This window comes from Accipiter gentilis, chromosome W, assembly GCF_929443795.1.
Source record: "Accipiter gentilis chromosome W, bAccGen1.1, whole genome shotgun sequence".
Lineage (NCBI taxonomy): Eukaryota > Metazoa > Chordata > Aves > Accipitriformes > Accipitridae > Astur > Astur gentilis.
This window is the reverse complement of record NC_064918.1, coordinates 34,725,025-34,752,761: the sequence shown is the minus strand read 5'-3', so window position 1 is coordinate 34,752,761 and position 27,737 is coordinate 34,725,025. Positions and strand designations below refer to the sequence as shown.

The window sequence follows — 27,737 nt, the reverse complement described above, 5'->3', positions numbered from 1 at the left end:
TTGCCCAGGACCATGTCCAGATGGTTTTTGAATGTCTCTAAGGAGGGAGAGTCCACTACCTCCCTGGGCAAATTATTTGAGTGCTCAGTCACCTTCCCAGAAAAAAAATGTTTCCTGATGTTCAGACAGAACCTCCTGTGTTTCAGTTTGTGCCCATTGCCTCTGGTCCTGTCATGGGGCACCACTGAAAAGAGCCTGGCTCCATCTTCTTTACACCCTCCCTTCAGGTATTTATAAACATTGATGAGATCTCCCCTGAGCCCTGAATGGCTGATACGACCCTCTGGACTATTAGCCACTCCTCCCAGTTTTGTGTCATCTGCAAACTTGCTGAGGGTACACTCTGCCCCATCATCCAGATCATTAATGAAGATGTTAAACAGGACTGGACCCAGTATTGTCCCCTGGGGTACACGACTAGTCAGTAGCCTCCAACTAGACTTTGCACCACTGATCACCATCTTCTGGGCAGGGCCATTCAGCCAGTTTTCAATTCACCTCCCCACCCTCAGGATCCTGAACTCCACTATCTCATGGTCACTTCAGCCAAGGCTGCCTTAGATCTTCGCATGCCCGAGCCCCTCCTTGTTGGTAAGTAGGAGATCCAACAGAGCACCTCTCCATGTTGACTCCTCTATCATGTCCGATTCTCTCTATACCTTCTAATTCACAGAATTTCATGCATTCTCCAACTTTATGCAAACAGATAAAAACCAGATGAACAGACAGATGCAAAAAGTGCATATTAAGTTTTATTATATTTTACAGAATATTTTTCGTACAAATATGTTGTCTTCTTTGAGACAACAATTAAAAACGTGCCCTTTTTTTTTTCCCCTGAAGGACATAGGATAAATATTTGGTACTATTTTTTCAAGTTCATGACAAGGGAATTTAAACCTTTTTTTCCCCTGCAAAGACAAATTATCAATGATTATTATTTCCAATTTCATTTACCCCCTGGCCATTGACAGCTTCACTGCCTGATGTACTATAGTCAATATTGTAACAAGATCAGCAAATTTCCTTTTGTAAACATTTCAACTTGTAACTTATCGAGTATTTCTAAGTTTTTAGCTATTTACTATGATAGTGCTTCATTATTTTTATCTACAAATCAGACAATGAAATATTAAGAGATACTACATTAATTCTCCACTAAAAAAAACTTCTCATTTTCTTTAAGACAGAACATAAAACTACTCACAATTCTGAACAAAAAAATAAAAAAAGAACTAGCAATAAATTATTATTCCTTCTGTACAGCCCTTGAATGTTCAGCTGTATACACTAGAACCATATCCAGATTTGGACTGAAAAAACATGATCTATTTAGAATGATTTGAAGATCTTGCCCTAAAAGGCAGATTCATCACATCCATCCAAGCAAGCCATTTGAAAAATCTAGCTCACAAGACCTAATTAATTCTTAGTATAGTTTCACTGATATATATAGATCTACAATATTTAATTTCTGTTCTGTAACAGAAAGGCACTCACACTGCAGTAATAGTCTTAAAAGTGTAATTGTAAAAGGTATTTATAACTGCTCAGTTTTTATCAAATTGCAACTCCTTACAGTTTTGTTGCCTCAAGCCTTCAAAAGACTGATTAACAAATAAGAAGGCGGTGATATCTTAAAGAAAAAAAAACCAACTAAACCATGAGAAGCATGGTATGTTTGCTATTCAAGGACTGTTTAGATTATGTGTGCTCAAGGTAAAGCTTATCTAGTTTAAGATTCTGCTTACAATAGAGGATGCTTAAAGAGTCACAGACTTGCTAGTTAAGGACATACATCCTCCTCCAGCACTGAGAAACAAGGGGTTGGCAAGAGAAACAAAGACCCTGGTGTCCTCACATGACCCATGACCATAAAAGGACAAAAGGAGTAGGGGTATTCTTCCCCAAAGGACCATCAAAGACCACCAGAGACATCCCCCCCGCCCCCCCCCCCCGTGCAGGTGTAGAAGACTCTGGGATGATTGCTCAAGAGAACAACACGTCATGCTTGTTCAACATAATGAATATGCAATAGTTAGGTGGAACATATGTATTAGATAGGCGTGGTGTTTTAACTGTAGTGTATAAGTATGGACTGAAAACCTTAGTAAGTGTGCTTGATTTGTGGAAATCTTCCACCTTGCACCCTGCTCAGAATAAAGCAGTGTCTCCTCTTGAAACATACTTTGTGTGTTTCGGGAGTTAATTTCTGATCAGGTAACAGTTTGACTTGGATTCTGAAATTGTACTTCTGTTCGCTCCATCTTGTACATCATTATGAGTAATAAAAAAAATGTAGTCAACTATAATAATAATTCTATTAATATCCAAGTGTCCTGGTTTCAGCTGGGATAGAGTTAATTTTCTTTCTAGTAGCTGGTATAGTGCTATGTTTTGAGTTCAGTATGAGAAGAATGTTGATAACACTGATGTTTTCAGTTGTTGCTAAGTAGTGTTTAGTCTAAAGTCAAGGATTTTTCAGCTTCTCATGCCCAGCCAGCAAGAAGGCTGGAGGGGCACAAGAAGTTGGCACAGGACACAGCCAGGGCACCTGACCCAAAGTGGCCAGCAGGGTATTTCATACCATATGACGTCCCATCTACTATAGGAACTGGGGGGAGTGGGGACAGGGGATCGCCGCTCAGGGACTAGCTGGGTGTCGGTCGGCGGGTGGTGAGCAATTGCACTGCGCATCATTTGTACATTCCAATCCTTTTATTACTACTGTTGTCATTTTATTAGTGTTATCATTATCATTATTAGTTTCTTCTTTTCTGTTGTATTAAACCGTTCTTATCTCAACCCAGGAGGTTTACTTCTTTTCCCGATTTTCTCCCCCATCCCACTTGGTGGGGGGGGGGAGTGAGTGAGCAGCTGCGTGGTACTTAGTTGCTGGCTGTGGTTAAACCACGACACCAAGTTACAGATCTGTTATCAGAAGGAAAAGAATCACATTTCATGTTCTGAAAAAAAATTGGGTTTGAGTCAGTTTACTTCGAAGTATCAAAGCTGTTCACTAATATGGTATACTCTGGGAATACATCTGCCTGAAAGATAATTCTTCTCTCCCCATGTGGTAATCCTACCCCCCAAAACAACCTTGCTGTAAGTAGAGCTTCCCGGTATCTGAAGTAGGATTATACTTTGCTTTACTATATCCTAGTGTCCAACCTGGGGTTTTCATTCTACTTAGCTGATATAGTGAAATTCTATTACAGAACTGAAAACTATATATTAGTTTGGAAATAAACCGTTAAGTATAACAAAAAAGATTTTTTAAGGAAACCTTTGCTGTCAATGAATAAAAAGATTTCAAAGTCCTGTGCAAAGACAGCATTTCAGTCCTATCTCTTAGCTCTTCTTCCCTTGGATTATTTATAACACATTTTCCAGTGTAGGATTTCTCTAAAGTATGATTATAAAGAAAAGCTATTTTAAAATCAACCTTTATTATTTATTGAAAGTTATTAAAAATTGCTATTACACAAAGGTATCAAGAGAATGTTGGGTTTTTTTCATAAAATAAAGTTCAAAAATAACTTGTGTTTTAAATATGGAAATACACTAAACTACCAAATTATTGTCTATTCTGTTTTAGAACTTAACAGAACTATACTTAAAAGCTGATTAGTTGTCTTTTCCTATTTCATTATGAAAATATAAAAATGAAGAGTAATATTTCAAGTGTTTTCAGACAATTTTCTACTGAAATAAGGGCATTTATTTCAGCTTAATTCCAAGTACTTTCCTATTTAATAATGTATATCTATGTACAGAACCAAAATACAAAATGCTATCCCACTGACTCATGTTGTAGTCATATGTTTGAGTTATGGCCTAGCAGTAGTGCAATTCAGGGTTAAACGTGATGCATTGTCCTTTAAGGAGGACCACTACTCACTTGATAGCTTCACTATGCAAGCCTGATTACTTTGTATAAACTATGCATGCTTTCCTAACGACTATGTCCTCGAAGAGGGAACTAAAGACTGACAAAAGGATACATCCTGCCCCAGAAGCATGGAAGGTGAGATGATTGCCAAAGAAGCATGAACTAAGGGAAAGGTAAAGGCAGCAGGGGGAGATCACAACCACCCACTCAGTTCAAGGCTGGAAGAACTTCCCCCCCCCCCCCCCGTGCAAGGAGCATGCGTGCTAATTTACATAGCAAGCAAGGCTAATTTAAATATAACTGACCAATAGTAGATGAGAGGGTGACTACTAACCAATGAATGTAAATTTAGGTGGGTTTTTACTAATCATGTAACAGAATAAATATGTTGTAATTCTTTGGTGTGGCGTGCCAGCTTTGTGGAGTCACCACCTGGCACCCATCTCTGCATAGATATGAAATAAATAAATATCTTGGCTCTGTGTGTAAGATTGGCTCATTGCACACCAGGTACTGAACCCTGCTTGTGGAACAACGTTACACTTTTGTTAAATCATTTAATTAAGCCAATTACTAAACCCATTTTATTTTTCAAAGATTTTAAGATTGCTATGCTATTGTATTCTGGTTTTGATACTACTGCGCTCCACACAATAGTCAAGTGCTTTCCCATTTTAAAAATATAGGTATTAATAATGGTAAGATTAAAGTTTCTCTACAGTTCTCTGTTTTCTCTAAGTCATGAAACACAAAAGAGCAAACATGCTATGAATAATTATGCGAAAAAAGTATGTTGAAAGCCTGAATTTTGAATATGAAATGGAAATTAGAGAGGTTTGAGGTTATCCTTAGGTCTCTGTAATCGACAGGGAACCAAATTGTTCCCTGACATTGTGTAATTCGTGTTGAATTAAAAGAAGACAATAAGGCTTACATACCAATCTGGAAGGGGGAAGACACACATTGTGATTGAACAAATGCTTTGTGTTGCGTAAGGGTCAGGAGAAAAGGGCAACGGCTATAACTTACTAGATAAGGAGGGAAAAAGACAACAACTATAACTTACTAGATAAGGGGATTAACTCTACCACAACTGCACTTCTCCACATCAAAAGACATTCTACATCAAAAGACACTCCCCCTTGAGAAGACTGACCGAATCCGCCCAATAACAAACCTACACAAGTGAAGAAAGAAGAAGCAAGACAAGGCGGAGATTTACAAGAAAGGGGTGCATGAACTGTATAAAAGGAATGTAACTATAACAGAAAGTTGCAAGCCGTTGGTGGAGCGCAGACTTCCCGGCTGCCCAGCGCTGCTTGCTTGCTATTCTCAATAAATTTATGAATTTTATATATAATTGGCTCTGTCGATTTATAACAGTCTCCTAGGAGTGATTCAGCAGTGTTGGCTGAGATGGGGAGCCAAAGGAACCTTAGTAGATATATAAGATATATGGATGTAGATAGGAACTGTTTAATAATTATCTAGCATATAATAAAGTTAAAGAAATTTCAGTAGACGTAGACATGGCCCAAGGGGATGAGAGGTGATGTTTAACGTTTGCATTGTTGAGGCTGGCTGGGGCACGAGATAGTCCCTGATAAGAAGCAGAAGTCAACCCCAAGAACCAGCCAAGACCGGCCTTGTGATTTGGATAAATGCCAAGGAGCGACTGAGTCTGCGCAGGGACAGAAGGTTAAGAGTTCACCGTGAAGAAGACATACAGCCTTCATCTTCACGACCCCCAATGACCACCACAAGGAGGCACTGCGCAGGCACAGTTGGGAAGAACTTAGGGAAATGACTTCTTGGAACTAATTTTAATATGAAGCGGGGATAGGTCATGCCTATGTATAGGCGTATTGTGAAACTCTATGTATATGTAACACTTGACTGTATAAATTTGAAGTGAACTGCCAAGTCAGGTGCACACGACTTTGGTGGGACTACCCCCCATGCTGCCCAGCACTGAACGAACATACCTATTTTACAATCTCACTGATTGTACAGTCTGTTTCCGCACGTCATGGCAATATCTGTATAACTTCAGAAAAAAAATCACAGCCAATCTCAGTAATTCCTTCTCTATCCAAATTGGATTTTTGTCTCTATAGGTAGTAGGCTGAAAAAGAAAGCATACAGATAGAAATCTAAATGCTATTTCAGAAGGAGTTGAACTGCAGAATTCACATCATGATGAAACTGCTCCTCTGCTCAAGAAAGAGTACATTCAGGTGTTGTTTGGACCTTCGTATCTTGATATGTATTACTCTTTAATAACTGCTACTAAAATACTAACTAAAGATATATCTCTGTCTTTTTTAAGACCATGTTGTGAATATTGCTCTGTCCAAAAAAACAAAAATGTGTGACTTTACAGATATTTTAATACTAACACCAAATTTTCGTAGATGGTACATGCTGAAGAAACCGTTTGGCTTTTTGAACATTAGCTCTATTCTCAATAGAGTTAGTGGTGTGTAACACAATACCAATATATACTTTTCTTTAAAGTCTCAAGCCTGAATTTTGCAACTTTAAAATTAGTGGTATTTCTCATGTATATGGGTGTTGAACCATAAATCCTTAATTCCATAACAAGTATGTAGTAATTTTAAGCCATTGAGCAATTGGAATTTTTAAAAACCCACCTATTTTATTATTCTTGCAGATTTAATTATTTTTCTTAAGAGTGAAGCTGTTCTATAAACTTCCTGAAGTTAATTTCATAAGCAGAAGTGTCAGCACAAGACCAACATTTTCAGAAAAATAACAAGCATATGAAAAATAGAGATATATGCTGAAATATCTCAATTTACATATAACACTGAATGAAGCCTTTATGAATGGCTACCATGCAAGACTAACTAGTCCAGTGAGGCTCATCTCCTCAGGCTCCCTCTATAGCCAACACAAAGAGAAAGCTGCTCTACGTCATCCTATAGAGTACATCTTTTTTCATCAACTACAAAGGAGAGACACCATCCTTACCAAGACTGAAGCTAGCCTTTGTGAAAATCCTCTGTATATTCAAGCATTTTTAGTTTAACTAACTGAAATGTTACATGCAATGTATAGACTGCATCATTTATAATAAAATACTCCACTACATAAGATTTTTGAGACATATGCATGTAGCTTGGATTTTCAAAAACAGCTATGATGCTTAATCTTTAACATTAGAGTCTGAGAAAAGTCTTGCCAATTTGAAGAAAAAATGGGATAAAGTTAAAACTAATTGAAAACTAGCCTATAAAATATATAATTTTTCTTACATTAACTGAACATCTACCTTTGGATAAATGCAAATTTTTAGGACAGAGTTAACATCTCTAAGTGTTAAATCAGAATTAAGTGCTGTGTCTAAGACCACCTAACATTTTTATGCTAACAGCTGTTCATTATAAAGTAATTATCTTGGATAGTCTAACAATAACAGGAGTCCTGCATGCTACCTCATATGATATTAGTATTCAAACGAGGATATTAGTATTCAAAAGAGAGATAACAGTCCCAAACTCAAAGGGCAGCTGAGGTAGAAGGCTCAGTGCTCAGGGGACATGACTGTATAAGGCTTTTCAGATGTTCTTCTAAGAGCTTCAGTGTTTGAAATATTCTGTTGGAAATATTCTCAAGCACTTTCCATCTGGAACAATGGTCTGGATATCACAGATATATTTTTTAAATTTAGGATATTAAAAAAAACCCTACCATCTGCACGCCCACAAAGGAGCTCTGAAAGACAACAGCAGAAGGGGGACTCCAAATAATACCCTGCTGGCTCCTTCCAGGCCCATCACAGGGGCCATCAGCCCATCAAAGGCCTATCTGCACAAGCCCAGAGGAGCACCGAGGCACAATGGCAGATAAGAACGCAAATCAAGGACTCCCAAGGAATGAACACCTTGTACCAAGCCTCTCCAGGGGCTGTCCCAGCAGAGCCATCAGCCTCATTGTCCAGGCATGAAACCCATCAAGTCATCAGGAGCATGACCTTTCAGACTAAGTGGGGTCACTGCCTAGGGGTGGGACACATTATGGCATGCAGAGGAAAAGCAATTCAGGATCATACAGGACTTATTATGGGATGTTTATGGGAGGAAACAAAGGTGGGAAAAGGGAGGGGTTTAGGTGATATGGGGGAGAAGAAGTGTGGGAAAATAGGGCTGGATGTGGGTAAATAGGCTGCTCGTCAGTATGCTTGTCTGGCTATGCCCTATGCCTGATCACTGCAGTCTGTCCTACCTTATTAAATTCCTTTCTAACTCTTTCCTGGGTGAGGGCACCATGTGTATGGGGGTGTGAGTGCCAGCAACTGGAGTCATACCCATGGGTCAGATGCCCGTGTGTCTGTGATGCCAGCAACTGGAGTGAGTGTGAGTGTGCAAATCAGTGTGTGATTGCTGGCAAATGTCAAGCTGGACAAGATGGTGAATAGGTGAAGTGGCCTGGGAGCAAGATGGTGAGTGGTTCTCTAAGGGCCAGCTCTGGGTGTGATATTGCCTGTGTATCTCTATGCGTGGGAGCACAGGGGGGTTGGTTATTGGGACCTGTAAAGTCCTGGCCAGCCTGTGTGTGTGTGTGTGTGTGTGATGGTCTGTACCAGCAACTGGAGTAGGGCTGCAGCCTCAGGGGCTCATATGTCCAGGTGCCAGCAACTGGGGAGACTGAGTGTCTGAGCCCAGCAGCTGGAGGGATCCATCTTGTACATACATGTATATGTATTCTCATTAGTTGACTTCCATCCTGTCCAGCCAGAGAGGGGAGCATGGGTGCTCTGAGTGTCTGTCTGTAATCCGTGTGGCCAGCCATGTATATATGTGTGCTCTGTGTGTGTGTCTGCTGGGAATACATGTTCAGCTTCACTACTGGTTGGACCTGAGGATATAGAGCAGCAGCAGCAGCCTTGCCTCTCTCCAGCTGTTAGATCCACCATGATATATTTTCATCTAACAAAGACTAAAAATCCTCATTTCTCTGGGAATTAAGTACAGTACCTCATATGAGGAAAAGAACTCTGATAGTTCCTAGTGTTACAATACAAAAATCAGTTTTGTACTTATGAGTTAAAATTGTAACTACAGGGAATTGGAATTGTGTTAGGTACAATGAATCAGGATGGGTATAACCATAGAAACCTCATATATTTTCTGTCAAAATTTTGTGTTTAAGAACTAACATTATGATTGAAACAATAGACAAAAGTGTAGCCAGGAGACTAGCTAATAGAGGTAATTACAAGACTGTAGTTAAGTGATTAACTAGTATTTACTCATAAGTTTTGCAGTTCTTTGCTCTTATGACTAGATGTTCCTGTACACTAGATGAGAACAATGTTGAAATTGATCACATGTGACTGAAATTCTGCTAAGCTTCAAGATCAAAGAACAAGGACAAGAACAAAGACTTCAAGGACAGCCAACAAGAACTTCAAATTCGTCGGTGGTTGCAAAAGCAGCCCTTTGACTCAAATGGATCCTTCATTGCGCATGATCGGATGTAGGCAGTACTAAGATAATCAGTTGCAATCATTTTTATGTATATGTATACTAATCTGATGAATATGCAATTAGTTATTCTATATAACCTGTTTGTGCTAAAGCTGTGGTATGCACGCTAGGTGGAACTATCCCCCGTGCATCCAGCGCTGCAATAAACGAAGTGCCTGCTTCTTAACTTCACATTGCTGTTAAGGAGTTTTATTCTGGATTTTGGCAACACTAGCATACTCCTTATAGATTCCTTATGATGTTAAGATGCTTCTCTTCAGGGAACCAATTATTTTACTCCTTATGGTGACTTAATATCTGTGATAATGAGAACTTTAGTATTTTAGGGTTAACTAGCTATTAAAGCTTTTAAATATACTTTGAAAACCTTAATCTTTATGTAGATTTTTGCTTATTTTATTATTACATTTATTTTAAGTAATGTACACACATTGATGTAGAATGCAGGAAAAGGCACAGCCCTTTGCTCTCAGTTTTAAAGACTTCTAAAACATTAATGTGTGAGTAAACACACAAACTTAAAGGATGCATTGCTTCTTCAATCTCTAATTTAGGGGAAATCTCAAAATCTCAGAGTGGCATCACATCCACAGTCATCTGAAAGAAGGAGACATACTCAAAGAGCTGGTTCCACCATGGCTCTAATGCTCAGGGTAGTTATGACCATTCCTCCACACTGCCAGCAAACTCTAGACATATAAAGCGGAGTCAAGGTACCTCCTTTTTTGTAAGAATAATGATTCACACATGCTGACACCTTATGCGAACAGGTATCCCACTGGGCTTTCTCTCTTTCCTGTCCTTCTGTGGACTGCCAGGACACCCATATGGGTAGCTATCTGAGGGGAAAATGCTAATATTGATAGTAAACCAATTTTTTTTTACTTTTTTAAAAGTGCTTTTAAATAATGGCATTATACACACAGTACATATGTAAGCAGCCACTACAGTCAGTCTTAACGATGCATATTTCTCTATACATAAAAAACTGTTTTCCTCCTCTCACCTAACACTAAGAAGCTTGTAGGAAGAAAAGTACAGATCCAGCTTAGCTCTGCTCAAGTGGAAGAGAGCAACAAAAGGCACTAATGTGTCACCTTAATAATTCCCACTACATAAAGCTCTTAAAAGTTACTTTAAGACCAGGTTAAACTACAGCAGTCTAAGAACTATATAATGTATAGGCTGGTAGCAGAGTGTCTGCAATGTGCTGCCTATTGGAACATAAGATAGTTGGCTGATTTCCTCAGCTGAGAAAGAACTACAGACCCAGGTCTTTTCTGAGGCAGGTGAAGTATCTAAAGTCAAAACTCAGACACACACCCCTAAAAATAAAAATAAATAAATAAATAAAGTTTTCTTTTCATCCTAAACTATGACAGCCAGAGGTATTTTCCCTTTCATCCTCCTGACCACAGCCTATATTTCTATGATACCATTTCCCTTCATGCTGATAGAGAAAACCTAATAATTTCCCAGCCAGCTTGGTTAATTAGAGAGCTGGCTGACCCCAAAGTGCTGTGCTACAGGAGCATAATACAAACTATAAATGGCTAAACCAAACCAGCATTCTAGCTGTGTCCCTTACCATCAGGTAAATAGCCTATATTACACTGGGGAAGCTAGCAATGGTAATACAGACTTTTGATGGGAAATTATAGAGCTCTCACTATAATGATAAGATTCAAATCAATAAAGTACTGGAAAGCTAACATTCTTCTCTAAATCTTAAATTGGAGAATTTTGACAAAATAAGACCCACTTCTAAAAGACAGCAGCTGAGCTGCCAGATAGCAAGTTTACATCCAAGTGATATTTTGTTAAAGGAATGAGGAAAATGCAACATTTATTGGGATTTCCTCTGAGCAATGGCCAAGATAAAGAAATTTAAAGCTAATCTATCCTACAATTTCTTTTTCTTTGCTGCCATTTCTAAGTTTTCAAATCCCTGGAAACAATTCTAGTTTTTTTGTTCTCCAGGGAGTTCTGCTGTTTTCTCAAAAATTATCAAGTTTCTGTGGGTAGAGTGTCTCCACAGACACTACAATGTTCCCAAGAGAGGGATATTATATTTAGCGCAAAGGAAAAGCTGACAAAACTGCAAAGTGTAAGGTTACAGTAGATAATTAAGTCCCATAGAAACAGTACTATATTCAATTGTTTAATTTAACCTAGTAGCCTGATCTTTAGGTAGTAACAGCTGATGAAATGAAAAGGACCTAGATTTACAGGACTGTAAGGTCAGTTTCTTTTGCAAATTATTTCATTGTTACAGTATATTGGGTCTGGCTGGGATGGAGGTAACTTTCTTCATAGCAGCCAGTATGATGCTGTGCTTTGGATTTGTGGCTAAAACAGTGCTGATAACACACCGATGTATTGTCTATTGTTGAACAGTGCTTGCAGAGAATCAAGGCTTTCTCCCTTTCCCACTCTGCCCTGCCCCAGCAAGCCAGTCCTTCAGTGACAGAAGTCACCCAAGAAGTGGAAAACACCTGGGTCCTAACCCTGAGGGAACTTCAAGATATGCAGAAAGATTACAGCTGCCAGCCAGAGGAGCGGATTGCTGTCTGGTTGCTCCAATGCTGGGATACTGGGGACAACAGTCAGGACTTAGAAGGTAGGGAACCCCAGCAGCTGCGATCCCTAGCTAGGAACTGGGAAATAGAAAAAGAAATTGAATCAGAGGTGACAATCCACAGCCTTTGGAGGTGGCTCCTTTTAAGTGCAAGGCAAGGTATCCCCTCAAGGAAGGTCTTGTAAACTACCTAGGTAAGTGGACCACTGTTGAGGAAGGTGGCCAGTGTCTGAGAGAATTGGCAATGGTGGTCTACAGTGACCTGGACAAAAACCAGGCCTCCAAAGATCTGGATGGTGCCCAGTGCACACGGGCCACGTGGAGGAGGTTTGGGTGAAACGCATTAGTGTCATATGTCAACACTCTGGAAATGATGGATGAGCCAGACCTCGAGATACCAACTGTGGAGAGAATGTCCCGCTGCCTCCAGCATTTCAAAGAGAACCTCTCTTCCTTCTCGTCTCCATGGGCCAGCGTCTCAGCTGTGAGGGGTGCCCCACAGAGCCAGCCTCCCCCTGCTGGAGGGAAAGGGAGCCCCAGGTGAGCCTAACGGGACAAGTGGCAGAAGCCCCCTATTGTGACTGGCCCAGAAGCCATGTGTATCCTTGGCATAGACTACCTCAGGAGAGGGTACTTCAAGGACTCTAAAGAATACCAGTGGGCCTTTTGTGTAGCTGTCCTGGATACATAGAAGATTAAACAGTTGTCTACCTTGCCTAGCCTCTCAAATGAATGATCCCTCTGTTGTGGGGTTGCTGTGTGTTGAAGAACAGCAGGTACTAATTGCTACCATGATGGTGCACTGACAGCAGTATCGCACCAAGACTCCTGGGTTAGCACTTGTAAGTTGATTAATCAAATGGAGAGCCAAGCAGTGATCAGCAAGACTCACTCACCCTTTAACAGTCCCATATGGCCAGTGTGAAAGTCTCACAGAGGGTAGAGGTTAACTAAACTATCGGGGCCTGAATGAAGTCACGCCACCATTGAGTGCTGATGTACGTGAGCTGGAGTTGAAGGCGGCCAAGTGGTATGCCAAGATTGATATTTCCAATGTGATCTTCTCAATTCCTTTATCAGCAGAGTGCAGGCCAGTTTACATTCACATGGAGAGGCATCACAGTGTATTGGGTTTGTGTGGCAAGGTTTTGGTAGCGGAGGGGCTACAAGGGTGGCTTCTGTGAGAAGCTGCTAGAAGCTTCCCCTATGTCTGACAGAGCCAATGCCAGCTGGCTCCAAGACAGACCCGCCGCTGGCCAAGGCTGAGCCAATCAGTGATGGTGGTAGCACCTCTGTGATAACATATTTAAAGAGTGAAAAAAAAACCCTGCACAACTGCAACCAAAGAAAGGAGTGAGAATATGTGAGAGAAACAACTCTGCAGACATCAAGGGCAGTGGTGAAGGAGGGGGAGGAGGTACTCCAGGCGCTGGAGAAGAGATTCCCCTGCAGCCTGTGGTGAAGACCATGGTGAGGCAGGTTGTCCCCCTGCAGCCCATGGAAGTTAATGGTGGAGCAGATATCCACCTGCAGTCCATGGAGCAGGTGGATGCCCCTGAAGGAAGCTGTGACTGTGTGGGAAGCCCAGGATGGAACAGAATTGCTGGCAGTACCTGTGAACCCATGGAGAGAGGAGCCCATGCTGGAGCAGGTTTGCTGGCAGGACTTGTGACTCTGCGGGGAACCCACACTGGAGCAGTTTGTTCCTGAAGGACTGCAGCCCATGGGAAGAACTGCAGCCTATATGAAGGTCCCACATTGGAGAAGTTCATGGAGGACTGTCTCCTGTGGGAGGGTCCGCACGCTGGAGCAGGAGAAGAATGTGAGGAGGAAGGAGCGGCAGAGACAATGTGTGATGAACTGATCATAAGCCCCATTCCCCATCCCTCTGCACCACTCGGGGGGAGGAGGTAGAGAAAATCAGGAGTGAAGTTGAGCCCAGGAAGAAGGGAGGGGTGGGGGGAAGGTGTTTTTTAAGATTTGATTTAATTTCTCATTACCCTACTCTGATTTGATTGTCAATAAATTAAATTAGTTTCCCTGAGTTGAGTCTGTTTTGCCTGTGACGGTAATTGGTGAGTGATGTCTCCCTGTCCTTATCTCGACCCATCAGCCTTTTGTCATATTTTTCTCTCCCCTGTCCAGCTGAGGAGGGGGTGTGATAGCGTGGCTTTGGTGGGCACCTGGCATCCAGCCAAGGTCAACCCACCACACACAAAGAATCATAAAATGGCTGAGGTTGGAAGGGACCTCTGGAGGTCATATGGTCCAACCATGTCCAGAAAGCTTTTGAGTATGTCCAAAGAGAGAGACTCCACAAGCTCTCTGGGCAACCTGTTCAAGTGCTCGGTCACCTTCACAGTAAAAATGTGTTTCCTGATGTACAGAAAGAACCTCCTGTGTTTTAGTTTGTGCACATTCCTTCTTGTTCTGAAAATCACCAAAAAGAGCCTGACTGCAGTCCATTCATCATCTTTGTGACCCTTTACATAACTCTCCAGTATGTCCATGTCTTTCTTGTACTGGCGAGCCTAGAAACAGCCTCAGGACTCCAGGTATGGCCTTACCAGTGCTGAGTACAGAGGAAGGATCACCTCCCTCAACTTACTTGCAACACTCCTCCTAATGCAGCCCAGGATACCATTAGTTGTCTTTGCAGCAAGGGCACATTGCTGGCTCATGTTCAACTTGGTGACCACCAGGAGCCCCAGGTCCTTTTCTGCCAGGCTGCTTTCCAGCTGGGTGGTCCCCAGCATTTACTGGTGCCTGGGGTTGTTCCTCCCCAGGGGAAGGACTTGGCACTTCCATCTGTTGAACTTCATGAGGTTCCTGTCAGCCCATTTCTCCAGCCTGTCGAGGTCCCTCTGGATGGCAGCACAATCCTCTGGCCTATCAGCCAGTCCTCCCACTTTTGTCATCAGCAAACTTGCTGAGGGTACACTCTGCCCCTTCATCTAGATCATTAATGAAGATGTTGAACAGGCCTGGACCCAATATTGACCACTGGGGTACAATGCTAGTCACTGGCCTCCAACTAGATGCCACCGATCACCACCCTCTGGGCCGGTTTGTCCAGCCAGTTTTCAATCCACCTAACTTCTGCCCATATTTCATTAATCTTCTCTATGAGGATCTTATGACAGACAGTTTTGAAAGCCTTCCTGAAGGCTAGGTTGACAATATCAAATTTAAATGCAATAAATTTCAGAAAGACAACTAATAAGTTTAATAGTAAACTTTGTATTCTATAATAGCAATGTTAAGCATAACTAATAAGGCTTTCTCCAAGAAGTTTGAAAATATATAACATTTTATTAAGAAGGGAAAACTGAAGCGGTTAAACTATCAACAGAAATTAATCTAAAATTCCAAAACAATTTTGCTACCATATTTGAACTGCATATCATACAACATTAAAATGGTAAACAACTTCCTAACACAAACAGCATATTGAGCAACAGCTAAAATTGCCCACAGGAGGAAGGAAAGAAGGAAATAAAAAATGGGTCAAGAGGTCATTTCATTTTAATATAACTGGTGGAATCTGTATTGAGGAAGGTCTCTTTGGAGAAGAGGCACTCCACATGTAAACAGTGTATTCAGCCAATTGAGATATGAAAAACTGGTGGGAGAGTGTGTAGCTAAAGGAAAATGGAGTAAAAAAAAATAATTTTGTCTTGTTTTTAAAGATGAGAGGGACTGAAAAACTTCTTTTCAAAGTTAAACATCAGATGGGAATGGAGATTAAGAACAAAAGAAAGGGAAAGTATTTATACAAAGAAAGCAACAGATGAGAAGGATTGAAACAATGGAGCAAGTGAGAAGCATTACTGAAGTAGAAGCCCTTCCCAAATCTGTGACAGAAGAAAACTGAACAAGGAAAAGGGGAAAAAAAGACAAACCAGGGAAGGGGAAAGGTCACACTATGTTATTGTTTATTTTTCTTTTTAAGAAGTCATTGAGATCCTACATGGAGAAAGAAGGGAGGGAGGAATCAAAGATTTGAGCAGTGATTCAAAAGCAGAGAAGAGGCAACTGAGATTGCAAGTATGGAATCTGATTATGTCTGAGTATAATGTTGTTCTGCTACAAAGATGGCAGAGCTGAAAAAAAAGGAAATCAATCTATAGCAAAAAGAAAGCCAGGCTGGTTACAGTCTGACTTTCACAGGAGACCTAACTCCTTCAGTGAACTGAGATACTGTGCTACATGAGAGGAGGATTGGAGGAAGCGGATGTTGTGAGACAGCCAGGGCCAGGTGTTGGTAGGGGAAAAAGAGGAAAATCTAGTTTACCTAAAATCTCTGTTCAGATATATGATTAGACCAGAAAAAACTCAGAAGTTAGAACAGAGGTCGGGACCTGCAGTGTTTGCTTCTGCAGAACAGAATTTGCAGGGGCTACCTAAAAACCTCACAGGCTGTCTTACCGGTTTAGTCTCGCTCTCAGACTGAAAAACATGGAAATGATTGGTGAGCATGTAGAAAACTGAAATGTTAATTACTTTAAAATAGATTAATTATCTCCAGGAAATTTCTCTTTGACTTGGAGAATCCCAGCTTCCCAACAGCTATGTGCAGAACTGGAGGTTTATGAGATATTATTGCATGCCTAAATTACTGGTCCCTTGATTTAGAAATGGTTTAGATCCAGTATTCATTATAACAAGTTCTCAGCATGACTAGTGACTTTTCAATCTTCAGTTTTACATACCAGCATGACAACATTCAAGTAGGTCCTGCTTACATCAACCATATAGTTGCAGGCTTAAAGATATGCCTCCTCCTTCACTGAGAAATAGGAGCAGTAGTATAATATGAACTCTGCAACATGTAATTGATTTTAACACAAGTATTAATGTTGAAAATATATTCATGATGTCATTTCACCAATTAAGTCTTGAAATTAGATACAGCTCCATTTTGAGACATACAGATTATAATGCCTATATTCATCAGATATATTTACATGCATATGTTTATACATCTTGCAAATCTGGTGCCAGTTTCACTGCAGTACAATCCAGCAGTCAACTCTACCCTAAAAAATAAAAAGCATTTCTAAAGAACTACCCCCCAAAAAATCTTTCAGTAATCACCTACTGTACCTTGAAAAATTATGTGAAATGCTGTTTTTTTAAAGAAGGCTATACATTATTTTTATACATTCTGTGGAAATTATTATCTTAGATTTTCATCAACTGTACTGGGAGTCTAAATTGCATTCTTTTCTGAATCCTCCCAACCCTCAAAGAACCTTGTAGAATTATCCCTGAATCCCCATTACAGTGGTAATAAATTAACAGATATGCAAATTAAACCCAAGTCCTGACAACTTCAGTCCTTATTTACTCCATAATCCCCCTAAAATTCCTAAGAATTTTACCAGGGTAACAGGAAATCAGATTTTGCTGGAGAGCAACTGATTTAAAAATTCTTTTACATGTTAGATTTCATATTAGGAACACTGTTTCAGGTCTAGGTACATATAGAGTACAGTTTAGCAAACAAAAGGGGGTTTTATACTAAACAGTTGTATACGGAGGGGTTAAAAGGTGGAATTTTGGTCCATGGATGAACACGGGGGGAGAAGTAGATAGCCGAGAAAAACGCAGTCAGAACAGAAAATGGATGGTTTGTTGCCCGTTGCTTGGAATGCCAACCACAGAGATAAGTGAGCTGAGCAATACTGGGGGAGGACGGGCAGCAGGCTGTTGCACGGTACAGCTGTGAGCATGGTCGGCGCGTGACTGCTGGATTATGACAGTATGCTGTGTACACAAAGCCCATGAACCAATAGACAGGATGGCTATGGCGCGTGCAGTGTGCCTGGACAGCAAGCGCATGCGTCATAGGGTCCCTATGTTACAATCGAGGCGTGTTTTGGCACCCGCTGGCCACGTGTGCCGAAACCCGTTCCTCTGCAAATGTATAAATACCAGGATTTCCCAAAGAGCACCGGGCTGGTGTATGGCAAGGCCACCATTGCCTTCGTGGGGACGCCCATGTAAAGCTGGCACTGCGGCGCAAGATGGCACAAGAATGTATGGATGGTCCATCTTCCTCACGGTCCACGGGTCGGTATGTTAATTTGCTTTACAAGATACCCTTAGCATAATGCATGTCTGTAGTTAATAAATGCTTGCTTTTTCCCTTATAGTCAGTGTGTGTGTGTTTGCCTTCTCGGGAATCCTCAAAACCACCCTAAAACAACAGTAGATGAAAGCTTGGTTCTAGAACTCAATACAGAAGTAATGCATCATCTGAACTACTTACCACAATTAAATATTTTATTTTGTATCTAAAGAAAAATGTACCATAGAGACACAGTGTGTGCTAACTGCATATCTTCAGAAATAAAAGAAAAAAAAAATACTGAAAGAACTCAAGTATAGAAAAAAATAGCACCTATTTAAAGAGCAGATACAATTTTCTGGATTTCATGGTGAATTGAATCATTTTTGGCTTGTTGTTTAATTAAAAAGCTACCAAAATGTTCACAGATAAAAACAAGCTGTAAAGAATGTGGTTTTACTTAAACTTTACCCCACATAGAAATGAGAAGAAAAACATTTTGCCATAATACAACAGTCTCTCCACAATATTAAACTGCAAACTGCTGAGAAACCAGACCAAAGAATATTGACAACAGTGTTACATTCAGAAACTAGAGTAACTGAAAATGAAAATTGAACCAGTTCTATGGTTCATCAAACATATGCAAGAATATATTGATTATAGTGCAGTTACAGGCAATTAATCTGAATGTCTGTCAGGTCAGAATAAAAAATTAAAGCAGAGGTCTTGGCATGTCAGGAATTGAACCTGTTTTCTGAAACAGTCAGTAACACTAGAAGGGGTTCAGAGGGAAGGCATAACTCATCACAAGGTCTCTTGTGAAGAAATATGCAGGGTTGCGTCTTTGCCTATATCAGGTGTGAACCAAAAGGGAATGTTAAAGGAGTTCCAATTAAAAAATATAAATCACTTAGCAGTGGGGAATTATCAGAACAATGGTGATAGTGGGTTGAGAAAAGAAGATGAGACAAGCAAGAAAAATTTGCATACTTCATCAAGGCTGATAGCCAGTTTTGAGATGGACACTTGAGACTGCTAGAGAACAGTATTTCAGTCTTGGTTTCATCTTTTTTTTTATACAGGATACTAAACACTTGTACAGAAAGTGAAAATATAATTTTAAAAACAGAATCAAAGAGCTCAAGGGATTTATTCTGTTGTGCACAGCTTGTGACTGTTCACTCAATTCCTGCTCAGGTTTTGGCCTAACACACAGATCATGGTAAGGTCTGATATATGCTGGGAGCAGTGCCATTAGGTCAAAGTGAGAGCAACATATAGGCAAGACACAATGGACAGGAAGGGATAAGGGCCATTCTGCCACCATTATCACCTGCAGCTTGCTGTCTCTTGCAGCTATCATCTCCTGCATTTTTGCATAGTAACTGTTTGGCAGTTTCTTCAGAATCCACTAACTTATGGAAATGGTATAGACCAAACTTCCAAGCTGGAAGGTATAAATATGTCAGCTAATTCGAAAAGCTTTTGAAGCAGATCCAACAGCAGCCAGACTGCTGAGGCTTTCTGCTTCCCAGTGTAATACAGGGGACGCTCGCACTGTGACGGAGGAGGAAGAATGAGCGCTCTCATCATCAGCTAGGTAACTATTTTGCTCATAGGCACGTGAGTTAGAAGTTAGAAAATTTGAAAGTGAGAGAATTTGCAAGCTTAAGAATTAATGAATTAATGAAGTAATGAATTTGAGATTTCATGTGTTCGACTATTCTGTACAAAGAGGTTTGATCCCTTGTTTGATTTTTTTTTTTTACTTTATGGGCTCATGAAATACAGTTTAATTTACAGAGTATGTTGTCCTGTAAATCTGAGAGATCCAAATGGACTGTGACACAACCCCAAGAGCATAGATTCAGTTTGCAGAATGTTAATTGTGCCAGCAAGTTGGTATCATCTAGCTGATACTAGACAACTTACTAAAAAAAGGATGGTTACATGTCTCAACAGTATGATTAGACATCTGTCCACACACAGTGTCGTCATTTAACCCCAGCCAGCAACTAAGCACCACGCAGCCACCATGAAGTATTAATTGACTAATTTTAAAATAGTTTCAGAGAGGTCAAAATTAAGATATAGGTTAAATGTAAATAAATGCAGACATATGATACTGTTAAACATGGAATGAAAATGCAGTTAAAAAGATTCTGTACCTTGGATAATGTAGTAGGTACACACAGAAAGGATGCTCAGAGTGATCTTATGTTCTTTATATTTCCAAGCATTATTTCAAATATCTTTTTCATTGAAATAATGTACAGATTAAATTATTATGTTTCAGTATTTCACTAAACTCAGGAATAAAACTCTCAAATAACTTGTGATTTCTAAATCAGAACTGTTAGTTTAATTCTTGATCTTTGCAGAACACTATTAACTTTTTTTTAAAAAAAACACACATTTTTTAATGTGAAAATGTGTTTGCATGCCTATATTGATGCAATTAATCATACAATTATTTTTTCCTGAAGAAGACACAATGATACAATGAAAAGTAAACCAAGCTGAAGTGAGTAGTTAACAGAAAACTGTGCACTGTCACTGGACTAGCACTTTTCAATAATACATATTCTGTGTCCACAGATCTGGAGATCAGAAGTTGACAGATACTAGGTTATTGAAAATGGTGTATTTTATGAATCTAAAGGTAAAAGCTATTTGTGATTTTTACCAGCTGCTGCTACCTGATCCATAAAGCAACACAAAAATATCTGCTCTAGAGACAGACATATTTGATTGATTTCCCAAACTGTCCCGGTTTCAGCTGGGATAGAGTTAACTGTCTTCCTAGTAGCTGGTACAGTGATATGTTTTGAGTTCAGCATGCGAAAAATGTTGATAACACTGATGTTTTCAGTTGGTGCTCAGTATTGTTTAGACTATAGTCAAGGATTTTTCAGCTTCTCATGCCCAGCCAGGGCACTAGAAGTGGCACAGGACACAACGAGGGCACCTGACCCAAACTGGCCAACCGTGTATTCCATACCATGTGACGTCCCATCTAGTTTAGGAACTGGGAAGTGGGGGGGCAGTGAATCGCCGCTCGGGGACTGGCGGGGTGTCGGTCGGCGGGTGGTGAGCTATTGCCCTGCGCATCATTTGTACATTCCAATCCTTTTATTACTACTGTTGTCATTTTATTAGTGTTATCATTATCATTATTAGTTTCTTCTCTAATGTTCTATTAAACTGTTCCTATCTCAACCCAGGAGTTTTGCTTTTTTTTTCCAGATTTCCTCCCCGATCCCACTGGATGGGGGGGAGTGAGTGAGCGGCTGCGTGGTGCTTAGTTGCTGATTGGGGTTAAACCACGACAGTCCATTTTGGCGCCCAACGTGGGGCTCGAAGGGTTGAGAAAAAGACAAACCTGACCAGAGCTTGTTAAAACAAATTTGTTCTAAGCATTCATTATATTGGTCTAATAGTCGCTGGTCATTATGTTTATTTATGTGTTCTTAGAGTTGTTGCTCTGGTTTTTAAAGCTCTGTTATGTATCACCTCGCTTGCTGTATGTAGTTCCTCTTCTGCTGCTTATCATCCGTGGGAGGTGGATTAAGGTTTTCGCTTTCATGTATTGTATAACACTGGTTTCTGGTATGATAAAGTCGTTGGTTGTGGCATTAATCTGGTACTTGCACTCAGCATTGTCACCTTTATACTGCGGGAGCCATCTGTGGGACACTATTAATAATTACACCATTTACCTTTCCTCCTGGGAAAACCAGTCTATGGGTGGGGTACCTTTCTTCCCCTCTCCTTTCTCCTTCAGTCCAGTTTACAATGGTGTTTGAGAATTTTGAAAAATTTGAATACTCTTGGGATGTTGAGACCAGCATGGTCCTAGCCCTACTGCTAGGAATTAGCATGCTTCTGAATGTGGTTCAGCTCTTCGTTCAAGGTTAAACAGCTATTTAAGAAGATCACCCAGAGATGTGCCCCAAGGCTGGATAATTGAGTGGCAGGGTGTGCGGGGTAGTATGGGCAAGTACCTGGAAAAGTTGGCACCTCCAATGTTTTGGAAATTCACCCCTGAACAAGTGCAGGATCCAGAAGAACTAGTAAAATATTTGGAAAAGGTATGCTGTCACCCCGGCAGCTCCAGAGAGATACAAATCACTGCAACGTGCTGGGCCCTGGCCCATGCATATCGAGCCCTGTTCGACATTACTCAGTACCCTCAAGGGGAAGAGAAAGTGTCTAGACCTAACAACAAAACGATGAGCACTGCGGCCACCCAAACCTCGACAATGGGCGCTGCGGCCCCTCCAGGCCTGGCAAGGAGCATTGCAGGCACCCAGACCATGGCGACAGGCACCATGACCCCTCCAGCCCCGGCAACGAGAACTCGGGCTACCCAAACCTTAACAACAGACACTGTGGTTATCCAGAACCCGGCGAGTGATACTGCAACTGAACCAGAGGACCAACCTGGACCAGTACCGGTTGCCCCCATACAGAAAAGGAAATATACAAAAAAATCAGTTTGCTTAGCAAAGGATGATGGTAAACCAGGGTCATCACGGGAACCGGAGGAAGAGGCAGAACCAGAGGTAATATCCCGGTCCCTATCCTTGACCGAGCTGCGGGATTTGAGAAAAGATTTTGGCCGCCGTATAGATGAGCATATTATCACCTGGCTCCTCCGATGCTGGGACAATGGGGCTAACAGCTTGGAATTAGAAGGTAGGGAAGCCAAGCAGCTGGGATCACTTGCCAGGGAAGGTGGCATTGACAAGGCACTTGGAAGAGGGACACAAGCCATCAGCCTCTGGAGGCGACTCCTGTCAAGAGTGAAGGAAAGGTACCCCTTTAAGGAAGATGTTACTTGTCAATCAAGCAAGTGGACCACCATGGAAAATGGTATTCAATATCTGAAGGAATTAGCTGTGCTAGAGACGATTCATCATGACCCGGACAACCCACAATTACCCAAAGAACCAGACGAAGTCCAATGCACACGACCATGTGGCGGAAGTTTGTACAGAGCGCGCATTCGTCCTATGCCAACGCATTGGTAGTAATGTCCTGGAAGGATGAAGAGGCACTAACAGTGGAGGAAGTGGCTTGTCAACTGCGTCAATACGAAGAAAATGTCTTGTCCTCCCAACAAGCCTGCATTTCAGCTGTGGAGAAGCTGTCCGAGGATTTCCAGCAATTCAAAAAGGATATGTCCTATTCCCCACCTATAAGGAACAATGTCTCAGCTATTAGGAGTGAGCGGTCTTCTGCCCAAGAGAGAGAATATAGAAGGTACACACCGCGAGATGCCCTGTGGTTTTACCTATGTGATCAGGGAGAGGACATGAGGAAATGGGACGGAAAACCTACCTCGGTCCTAGAAGCACGGGTACGTGAACTGTGAGGAAAAACCACCACAAAAGGGGACTCTCCCAGGAAAAATGCCGCTCCAGTTTCCAAACAGAGTAGAAGAGCTGATCTTACTTCTGATCCTCTTGAAGGGAATTCTGAGCCAATTTTACAAGAAGTGGGTAATGGGTACTCTGACTGGGATTAGAGGGGCCCTGCCTCCAGCCAGGGGGAGGAAAGGGATAACCGGGTCTATTGGACTGTGTGGATTCAATGGCCTGGCACGTCAGACCCACAGGAGTATAAGGCTCTAGTAGACACCGGTGCACAGTGCACTCTAATGCCATCGAGTTATAAAGGGGCAGAACCCATTTGTATTTCTGGTGTGACAGGGGGATCTCAAGAGTTAACTGTATTGGAGGCTGAAGTAAGCCTAACTGGAAATGAATGGCAGAAACACCCTATTGTGACTGGTCCAGAGGCTCCGCATATCCTTGGCATAGACTATCTCAGGAGGGGTTATTTTAAGGACCCGAAGGAGTATCGATGGGCTTTCAATATAGCTGCCTTGGAGACGGAGGGCACTGAACAGCTGTCTACCCTGCCTGGTCTCTCTCAAGACCCTTCAATTGTGGGGTTGCTGAAGGTTGAAGAACAACAAGTGCCAAATGCTACCACGACGCTGCACCGGCGGCAATATCGCACCAACCGAGACTCTCTGATTCCCATCTACAAATTGATTCGCCAACTGGAGATCCAAGCAGTGATCAGCAAAACTCGCTCACCCGTTAATAGTCCCATATGGCCAGTGCGGAAGTCTGATGGGGAGTGGAGACTAACAGTTGACTATCGCGGCCTGAATGAAGTTACGCCACCGCTGAGTGCTGCCGTTCCAGATATGCTAGAACTTCAATACAAGCTAGAGTCAAAGGCAGCCAAGTGGTATGCCACCATTGACATTGCTAATGCGTTTTTCTCAATCCCTCTGGCAGCAGAGTGTCGTCCACAATTTGCCTTTACTTGGAGGGGTGTCCAGTACACTTGGAATCGATTGCCCCAGGGGTGGAAACACAGCCACACCATTTGCCATGGACTAATCCAGACTGCACTGGAAAAAGGTGAAGCTCTGGAACACCTGCAATACATTGATGACATCATCGTATGGGGCAACACAGCAGAAGAAGTCTTTGAGAAAGGGAAGAAAATAATCCAAATCCTTCTGAAAGCCGGTTTCGCCATAAAAGAAAGTAAGGTCAAGGGACCTGCACAGGGCGTTCAGTTTTTGAGAATAAAATGGCAAGATGGACGTCGTCAGATCCCAAAGGACGTGATTAACAAAATACCAGCTATGTCTCCCCCAACTAATAAAAAGGACACACAGGCCTTCTTAGGTGTCGTGGGGTTTTGGAGAATGCATGTTCCAAATTACAGTTTGATTGTAAGCCCTCTCTATCAAGTGACCCGGAAGAAGAATGATTTTAAATGGGGCCCTGAGCAACAACAAGCCTTTGAACACATTAAACAGGAGATTGTTCATGCCGTAGCCCTTGGACCAGACCTGGCAGGACAAGATGTTAAAAATGTGCTCTACACTGCAGCTGGGGAGAATGGGCCTACCTGGAGCCTCTGGCAGAAATCAACTAGGGAAACCCGAGGCCGACCCCTGGGGTTTTGGAGTCGGGGATATCGAGGATCCGAGGCTCGCTATACTCCAACTGAAAAAGAGATCTTGGCAGCATATGAAGGAGTTGGAGCCACCTCAGTAGTGGTTGGTACTGAGACACAGCTCCTCTTAGCACCCCAGCTGCCAGTGCTGGGCTGGATGTTCAAAGGGAGGGTCTCCTCTACACATCACGCGACTGACGCCACGTGGAGTAAGTGGATTGCACTGATCACACAATGAGCTCGCATAGGAAACCCCAGTCGCCCAGGAATTTTAGAAGTGATAACGGACTGGCCAGAAGGCAAAGATTTTGGAATGGCTCCAGAGGAGGAGGTGACACGAGCTGAAGAAGCCCCGCTGTATAATAAACTGTCAGAAAATGAGAGGCAATATGCCCTGTTCAGTGATGGGTCCTGTCGCATTGTGGGAAAACATCGGAGGTGGAAGGCTGCTGTATGGAGTCCTACACGACTAGTCGCAGAAACTGCTGAAGGAGAAGGTGAATCGAGTCAGTTTGCAGAGGTGAAAGCCATCCAGCTAGCGTTAGACATTGCTGAAAGAGAAAAGTGGCCAGTGCTCTATCTCTATACTGACTCATGGATGGTGGCAAATGCCCTGTGGGGGTGGCTACAGCAATGGAAGCAGAGCAACTGGCAACACAGAGGTAAACCCATTTGGGCTGCCGCACTCTGGCAAGATATTGCGTCCCGGCTAGAGAATCTGGTTGTAAAAGTACGTCATGTAGATGCTCACGTACCCAAAGGTCGGCCCACCGAAGAACATCGAAACAACGAACAGGTGGATCAGGCTGCCAAGATTGAAGTGTCTCAGGTGGACGTGGACTGGCAACATAAGGGTGAGCTATTTATGGCTCGGTGGGCCCATGATACTTCAGGCCATCAGGGAAGAGATGCAACATGTAGATGGGCTCGAGATCGAGGGGTGGACCTGACCATGGACGCTATCGCGCAGGTTATCCATGAATGTGAAACGTGCTGCAATTAAGAAAGCCAAGCGATTAAAGCCCCTGTGGTATGGAAGGCGATGTCTGAAATATAAATTTGGGGAAGCCTGGCAGATTGACTATATCACACTCCCACAAACTCACCAAGGAAAGCACTATGTGCTGACAATGGTGGAAGCAACCATCGGATGGCTGGAAACATATTCTGTGCCCCATGCCACTGCCCGGAACACTATCCTGGGCCTTGAGAAGCAGGTCTTGTGGCGACATGGCACCCGAGAAAGAATTGAGTCAGACAACGGGACTCATTTCCGAAACAACCTCAGAGACACCTGGGCCAAAGAGCATGGCATTGAGTGGGTGTATCATATTCTCTATCATGCACCAGCCTCTGGGAAAATCGAGCGATACAATGGACTGTTAAAGACTACACTGAGAGCAATGGGGGGTGGAACTTTCAAACATTGGGATACACATTTAGCAAAAGCCACCTGGTTAGTCAACAACAGAGGATCTGCCAACCCAATCAGAATTTTTACATACTATAGAAGGGGATAAAGTCCCTGTAGTGCACATGAAAAATATGTTAGGGAAGACAGTCTGGGTTACTCCTGCCTCAGGCAAAAGTAAACCCATTCGTGGGATTGCTTTTGCTCAAGGGCCTGGGTGCACTTGGTGGGTGATGCGAAAAGATGGAGAAGTCCGATGTGTGCCTCAAGGGGATTTGATTTTAGGTGAAAATAGCCAGAATTAAACTGTATGATATTAGTTGCTATATAACCCTGCTACTGTATGTTATCATTACTATAATTGTTAAATGCTATATCCATAGTACTATAGTAAGAATCACTTGGATCAAGCAAGAAAGAACTGCGATAAAACTGAGCAAAGCGCAGTAGTGATGGAACCAGAATTGACTCCAGCATGCAACAATCCAACGGTGCACACCATCCTCCTGCTACGTCAAATGTCATCTGCTCGTCACACCGCACTGAAGCCCAATTCTGCTCTACCGACTGAGAGGACTTTGCACCATCCCTCCTGCCCAGACAGACTGGTATGACAGATGGAGCCCAGAGTCGGAAACTAATTGAACTCAACAAATGTTTTATGAACATAACTTATGAAGTAAAGGAATGATATCTCTGTGTGTGTTTGTATATATATATATATATATCATTGTTCATATGTCTCAAAGGAATGGAAAGGTGGTGATGATTGATGAGGATGGAACTAAAGGTATGGGAACTGAGCATGACGTCAATGGTATAGAATAAGGGGTGGATACTGTCCTGGTTTCAGCTGGGATAGAGTTAACTGTCTTCCTAGTAGCTGGTGCAGTGCTATGTTTTGAGTTCAGCATGCGAAGAATGTTGATAACGCTGATGTTTTCAGTTGGTGCTCAGTATTGTTTAGACTATAGTCAAGGATTTTTCAGCTTCTCATGCCCAGCCATGGCACTAGAAGTGGCACAGGACACAACCATGCACCTGACCCAAACTGGACAATGGTGTATTCCATACCATGTGACGTCCCATCTAGTATAGGAACTGGGAAGTGGGGGGGCAGTGAATCGCCGCTCGGGGACTGGCGGGGTGTCGGTCGGCGGGTGGTGAGCTATTGCCCTGCGCATCATTTGTACATTCCAATCCTTTTATTACTACTGTTGTCATTTTATTAGTGTTATCATTATCATTATTAGTTTCTTCTCTTCTGTTCTATTAAA

At 42.0% G+C, this 27,737-nt stretch overlaps 2 protein-coding genes across 6 annotated transcripts in view; one reads left to right on the top strand and one right to left on the bottom strand.

The window, feature by feature from the left end:
• The window catches only part of LOC126035472 (single-stranded DNA-binding protein 2-like), a 211,099-nt gene that overhangs the window by 91,725 nt on the left and 91,637 nt on the right, over positions 1-27,737 (bottom strand). The window lies entirely within an intron of this gene.
• The window catches only part of LOC126035501 (uncharacterized), a 185,532-nt gene that overhangs the window by 115,817 nt on the left and 41,978 nt on the right, over positions 1-27,737 (top strand). The gene's annotated exons all lie outside the window — the stretch shown is intronic.